Source organism: Merops nubicus, unplaced genomic scaffold (assembly GCF_000691845.1).
Source record: "Merops nubicus isolate BGI_N331 unplaced genomic scaffold, ASM69184v1 scaffold10096, whole genome shotgun sequence".
NCBI classification, from domain to species: Eukaryota; Metazoa; Chordata; class Aves; order Coraciiformes; family Meropidae; genus Merops; species Merops nubicus.
In genome coordinates, this window is record NW_008615610.1 from 1 (window position 1) to 7,006 (window position 7,006).

Genomic DNA, 7,006 nt, shown 5'->3' on the forward strand with positions numbered 1-7,006 from the left:
GATTCTATGATTCTACGATTCTATGAAAATAATTACTGAAACATGCTTCCCACAACTCTGTACTGTTAGGTGATGGGGTTCTTTCAACATGTTTTACATGTTAAAGATGGAATTTATTTCAGCCTTTGAAAAGGAATCCCCAGCAGCTGAAAGAGCAAGCTGAACATGAGTGAGAGTGAAGATGTAGGATGTGAGAAAGAAATGGAGATAGAAAGGGAAATGCAGTTCAAACACAGGACACGATCTCATTTTTTTAATCAAGAGAAGCTTGTGATCTCATGTCAGCATCAGCTGATTTTTCCCTAAACACTAAAATTGTAAATGATGACAGCTGCTACTATGTTGAGAACAACCATTCAACATATTTCTGAGAGTCTGCATCAGTGTACCAGGCCAAGACACAACCTCAAAGCATAAATTCTGAGAGCACTTAAAAAAACAGACAAAACCTGGCAGTCAACAGATGGCAAGTGAGGAATGATCCAATTCCAAATTTGTATGCAGCCAAGAATAGAAGGCACAAACTGCAGAGCACAGGGAATCTTTAAGATTAGGAATTTATGCCTGTACAGTACAAGCCCAACAGGGTAGTGTGGCCGAGCGGTCTAAGGCGCTGGATTAAGGCTCCAGTCTCTTCGGAGGCGTGGGTTCGAATCCCACCGCTGCCAGGAATGTTTTAACACTTGGTTGGACTGAATTTCAAAGGACTTTTCCAGCCTAAACAATACCATGATTCTAAGTCTTAACTTGACTGAATAAGTGTTATTAACTTTGCGATCACACTGCATGAAAAAACCTGAACAGACGGAGTTACCAGGAATTGTCAGTACTACATCAGCATTCCAATAGCTAGAGTAATGAGTTGCTCGAGGCCCAGGAATGACAAGTTATGTTTCAAGCACTTCATATAGTTTAAATTCTGTATACTTTAATTGCAAACAAACTATATAAAATTCCATTTCTAAAAATGTTAGCCTATTTCTAGCTCTTCATTACCTTGACCTAAGACTACCCTGCCACACAGCATGTTAAAACCACACAGAACCCAACAGAAGTCTTGACAATGAGGCTGTTATCAATAAGCACTTTTTATGCAGAGTTAACTGCATATACATAAGACAGATTCACAGGCTAAGCATCCCAACTTGAATTTCAGATGACTGCATGTAAAGTATCAGTATGTCTCTCTGACTACCTCCTTGTTATCAGGTGTCTTTGCAGGCACTTCTCGGTGAAGAAAGGAAAGACGGCTCCAGCCCCGCTCCCCACTTTGCTCCCATATACACCAGATCATGAGACTGCTGACAGGCAACTTTTTTTTCTGGTTGATCTACACAATTAGTATCAAGACTAAGTTCCTTTCCTCCCAGTTTCCCAAGTATTCTCTTCCAAAATATGTATTCAATATTACGTATTCTTTCAAGTTTTAGACAAGCTTCAATGAAGTTTTCTTCCAAGAGGTCTGAAACTCAAACAAGACTATCTCATACACGCTGGCAGATTTTAGTACAGCCACCTCTATAGCAGCACATACTTGTCCTGCTTTCTGTAGTTTATGTAAGACAGATGAGTTGTGAGGTCTGTAGAGCAAGCACTGTATTTGCACAAAGCATTTAAATTATGCTATTTGACAAAATCAAACCAAACTTTATCACAAAGTGTGATATGTTAGAATTAGCTTCCTTATGTGTACACATTTCTTTTAATTCTGGATGAACAACTTTCTCATTCACTTGTTGAAAAACAATCAGAGGCTAACCTGTTACATACCACTTAATTAAAAATACAGCATACCAAACAGACTGAGTGAGGAGAACATTAAGAACAGCACTGGGTCACAGGTTTGTAACTGGGTCTGTTTCTCCAGATTTATACTTGCTTCTCTTGTGCACCCTTGTCTCTCCACTCACTACCCTCCCAACTTAAATGATACAGAAAAAAAAGGAAAACAACACCAGAAAAGGAGTAAGAATTATCAATCTCCACCCTAGCAGCAACTGAGCTGGCTAAGGACTCTTCAGCCTAGAAATAGTCAAGGCCTATAGAAAGAGTGGTAGGAAAAAGGTGAACAGGGATCACACACTTAGTGTATCTTTCAACCCAAGATGGGAAAACCATTAACTGAAACTAGTTTTCAGAACACTGTTTCATGTGACATTGTTAAGTTGTAGAAGTCAGCCAAAGCAGGTTTTGAATGTTTATAGGCATTCTTGTACCCTACATATTTTTAATATATATATTCTTATACCTTTATATTATATCTTATATTATAGGCACTCATATCTTACAGGCATTTAAGAGAAGACAAGGCAGGCTCACAGAAGAGGCTACAGCCTCTAAGCCAAGAAATCTTCAGGGATAAACTACTACATATATGCCTGACCATTGTACTTTTCCATAACCACCTGCTTTTGGCCACTGGGATTTTTAAGATGCTCCTTTGATATGACAAAGCAAAGCTTTCTACTCATCCAACAGTGGCTACTTCAACCAGCGTGACAAAAAGGGAAAGACTGGTGGCTTGACTCTACCATTTATAGTACACAGTACATATTCCTCAGCCAAGTCCTAGCCATATACACCTATTTTGATCCAAAACTTAACTGACTGGTGTTCTGCACATTAACTGGTTCCAAAAATACACCAAAAAGATTATCTCAGTGTGATCCTACACTTGTCTCCCTGCTCTCTGCCCCCTTGAACTTGCCCTTCCTACTTCTTTTCTGCATTAGCATGCACTCAATCATGTTGGGCTGGTTCATGGAACAACACTTTGAAAACTCATGCAATTTGCTTTTGGCCAGTTTGAGCTGCTTTAAAAGTACAAGGAATCTACTGAGCACCAGCACCAGTACGACGACAGGAGTGAAGACAGTCATAGACAGGCTACTATCACAGTAGGGCCAACTCATGCAGTTCACATGTTAAGCTAATCTATTGCTTTGAGCATGTTTGAGAAACCAGATTCCAACCTACCTTATCAGGTTGCTAATTCTCTAATAGACTGATCTGCTGAGTCAGACCGGTACAGAAATTTACCCGTCACCAGACTGTGAGCTTGAGTTGCAGCAAAGCTTCACTTTGCTTCACTTCACTTCTGTTATTCTTCCTAGGCTGACAGCCTAAGCCTGCAGCAGTTGCACGTTTAAGGAAGAGAGGCATTGAGCGAACAAAAATGATTTGTACAATCCCAAGCCTTTCAGCAACCTTTCTGCAAATCTGAACTCACCCTACAAATACTAATCTCACTGAGTAGTTAAGTAAATGTTGTTGTTTTGATTCACTTTATGTACAGAAACTGCATTAATTTACTCTAAGGAGAAAGCACTTCAACTCCTGTTTAAGGATCTTTTTTTTTACTGTATATAGCTACAAAACTTCCATAGAACTTGATGGCAAAGGATGGCCCAACAGAAAAAATTCTCATCTCTAATGGTTAATGACACCTTTGAAACAAATGATTTTTGACAGATTGAGATCCCCCAGGTCAGACAGTCTATTGCAGAGTATCAAGATACAGCCTTAGAGCAAGTTAACAATGCTAAATTAAATCTCATTTAAATACATTTGGAAGCATCTTGAAATACTGACTCCTAAAGCTGCATTAAAGAAAATCTTTGCCAAAAGCATTGGTGTCTACTAAGACATTACAAACGTATTTAATTAATGTCACTGTAATAACAGCAGCTTGTACAGATATGCCCGAGGTAGCTGTAAACTAATGTGGACACTACTAGCACAGTAATTATAATATGATACTTACCATGGCTCTGCATTAGCTCCAGTTCTTGGGCAGTTTTGCTAATTTGTACTGAAGTCTACCACTATAACCATCAACTGTTAATTCTCAAGAAAAATGTCTTGTATGCATTAAGTTATTTTGGGTTTTCAGATATAAGATTGCGTTCTGCATGCATCATAAGGATAAATTTACACTGCAATAAAAAAATCAGCCATTTAAATCTAAGATGCCTACAGTTAAATTTGCTTCCAGCAGTAATTATTTACTTGTTGGTAGTGACTCATCTTCCCTAACATGTGTTTCTGCACTCTCTGAAATGCCATTTGGTTCCCAAATGGCCCTGCTCTACCCTCCCCACACAGCTTACTAACACTTCTATAACCATGTTAAGGGTACAAGTGAAAATGCTTGCCCCAGGCTTCTGCATTTGACACTGACTATATTAAATACAAGTCATGTTTATTTTCAGCCTCAAAAAGAAATCACAAATGAGCACAGAAACTGTATATTTTATGACAAGTCTTTCTTACTAAGAGAGAAGGTGGACACTGCCAGGATAAAAACAACAGCTTCATTATTGCTGTAATGTTGCCAGGCACACGGGCACTAGGTAATACAGCACAATAACACTATCACAGCTGTAAAGACTGAAGTCTTTTTCTAGGGGATAGTCACAACAGTCAGACAGTAGGGAGCAATGAAACTGAGTGGCAGTGGATAGATTCTGCTTCTTAATGAACCTGACACTACCTTACAGGATTACAGTTCTGGCTCTCAGTGTATGAAATCTATTAATTCTCCCTCCTTTTTGCTACTACAAATATTAAACACAAAATAAACAATTTTCATGCCCTTACTTAATGGTCAGATTTTCAGCAGTGACTCTTCAGCACTGCAGAAAGTTTTCACACAGCTTGCTGCTTCAATTAATATTAAAATAACATGGTGCTATATAAGAAATAGGTGCATTTATCTTTTCCTTAACATAGTGGGTATTGGAACAGGAACTCTGACTGCCTTTTCTAAAAGGGGAAAAAAAAACAAAACAACACAACAGAATGCCAAAAGTCAAGGACTTGTACATATTTAAAACCAAGTGTTCACTGGGGTTAATTTCATGAACAAATTTACAGTGTGCATATGAATGTAGAATGCAGCAAAAACTGCTAAAAAGCCTGTAAGATCCAAGAACAATGCAGCCCTTCTCCCACATTACAGCAAAATTATCTCTAGGCCCTAAACACTGATTTAGAAAAGAAGGGGGATATGATGTCAAATTTCTGCAGCGTTTCAGTGAAACCTTTCCTCTCACAAGAGCAGACCCAGCCAATGTCTTTGATCCCACACACCCTGATGAATACGTGTCTTGAGCTTTATTAGCAACTGTCTACCTATGTATTTATCAAAACGTTCTTTATAGTCACTACTAGTAGAGTACTCAGATATATAACAAAATGTATCTCTACATTTTCTTGTGTAAAAAGGCCTGCAGACTTCTGCTAAGGACTGGAGCAGATGCTTATTAAGTATCAAATGTATTCTTAATCATCAGTAAGCTTAACTTAGACACTGCATTTCAACCCTCATTATTTTGATTCAACACAAAAATCAAATTACACTTGATTTTTAATAATTCTCAGGCTATTCAATGGCCAAGTAGATTTTACTCTAACTTCTAAGACTGGATGCAAGCAAAACCAAAAATCAATAAATGTGGTCTAAATAAACACACAAAATGATGGAAAAAGTCATTAACAAGAGAAAGGTCTAACTAGTATGCAAAGAAGATAAAGTTTTAACCTCAGATTGCTGAAATTTTTGAAGGTTCAAGTGCTTCAAAATCTTTTATATTTCTGATAAATAAATTAAATGATCCTGAACAAATAATTTTGCTCATCAAAATGAAGTCTGACTTTAGAATGAAACTGAGTTACTTACAGAAAAACCCACAAGAATGATACCAAAGGCATTAAAGACTTACAGTCTTTTTACCTAAGTTAGTTTTGGCCCTCTGAAGATTGTTCTAGTTCTCCCCAGCTCTACATGCAAGAAATCTTGGGTAGAAAGTAAGAATCAGGATGGAATGCAAGCCAAGCATTCTCACAGGTCTGTTGGGGTTTTTTGGGGGTGTGGGTGTGTGGCTTTCATTGTTTGTTTTTATTGTTTTCTTTGGGGGTGTTTTTAAGTGAAAGTTTTTCAGACTGCTTAAATCTAAAACAGGTATGGTCACTCTTGGCAAAAACATTAACTCAGTTATAACTGATTTTCTACCTATTTGAAGTATGTTTTCCAAAAGTAGAATGCCATTCAAAAGCCAGAATCAGGATAGGAATACTGAAATGGCATAAAATGACTGGTGCAATCTGGTGATCAAGTTACGTTCACAGAAAAAGCTTCATTAACCAAGTACAATCATCCCAATACCACAGTAAGCATCAACTGGAGATAACAGCAGCCAACTTCTTAGAACATTTTACCCCTCAAGTTCAGTTGCTGTTAAACCTTTTAGCAAATTTTTTTCCCCAATGCTTTGTTATGCTGTTACTAATAGCTGTTTATGCAAGTGATGTTTGCTTTATTCAGAGTGCAGTGATATCAAAATCAATGATTCCTGCTACAGAAAGCTGTAGGATTTTTCCTGTTTCAGTCTCTGATCAATGCATTTTCTCTGAAAGTTTTTTTTTTCCATATAAGCCATGCTGGTGATGTCAGAGATTGTCTAAGGTTCACAATATCAGAAACCACACTACTATGTAAACTTCTTAAACGTCAAAAGTGAGATACAAGAGTTCTTTAGCTACAGCCAGAAGTCATCAGTCTTAATGCTGCAATCTTAGGAGACTACACTACAGGAGACTGCAGTTATGGTAGATGAACGTTTCTGTGATGTCATAATATTAACTAATATTTATGCGGGAGTACTTCACTAATCAACAGAAATGATGAAACATTATGTTAACATTCGTGAACGTTATCTAGGAAAGATGTATGCTTCATCAGAAAAAAATACGTCTAAGGACTTTTAGCATATAAACTTTTCAGAGAAACTTGAAATTTCATCTCTGGAGAAGAATTTCACACAGGAAGGAGTCTGAATGATTTCCAATCACAGACTAACTGATTTTGATAGCATTTTGGTACTAACAGGGTCATCAGAGAGAAAGAGCAAACAAGAACAGGAACAGGAAACTCCCAGTTCCCCACTAGCAGCAACTGTAAATAAGACACACAAAAACAATCTAAACAACAAAGGGAAGCTTTTTT

The 7,006-nt window shown here is 37.6% G+C and overlaps 1 non-coding gene across 1 annotated transcript; it reads left to right on the forward strand.

Moving 5' to 3' along the window:
* Positions 1 to 586: 586 nt before the first annotated feature.
* TRNAL-AAG lies at positions 587 to 668 on the forward strand. Its single transcript has one exon. It is a non-coding gene; the product is annotated as a tRNA-Leu (tRNA).
* The last annotated feature ends 6,338 nt before the right edge of the window (positions 669 to 7,006 follow it).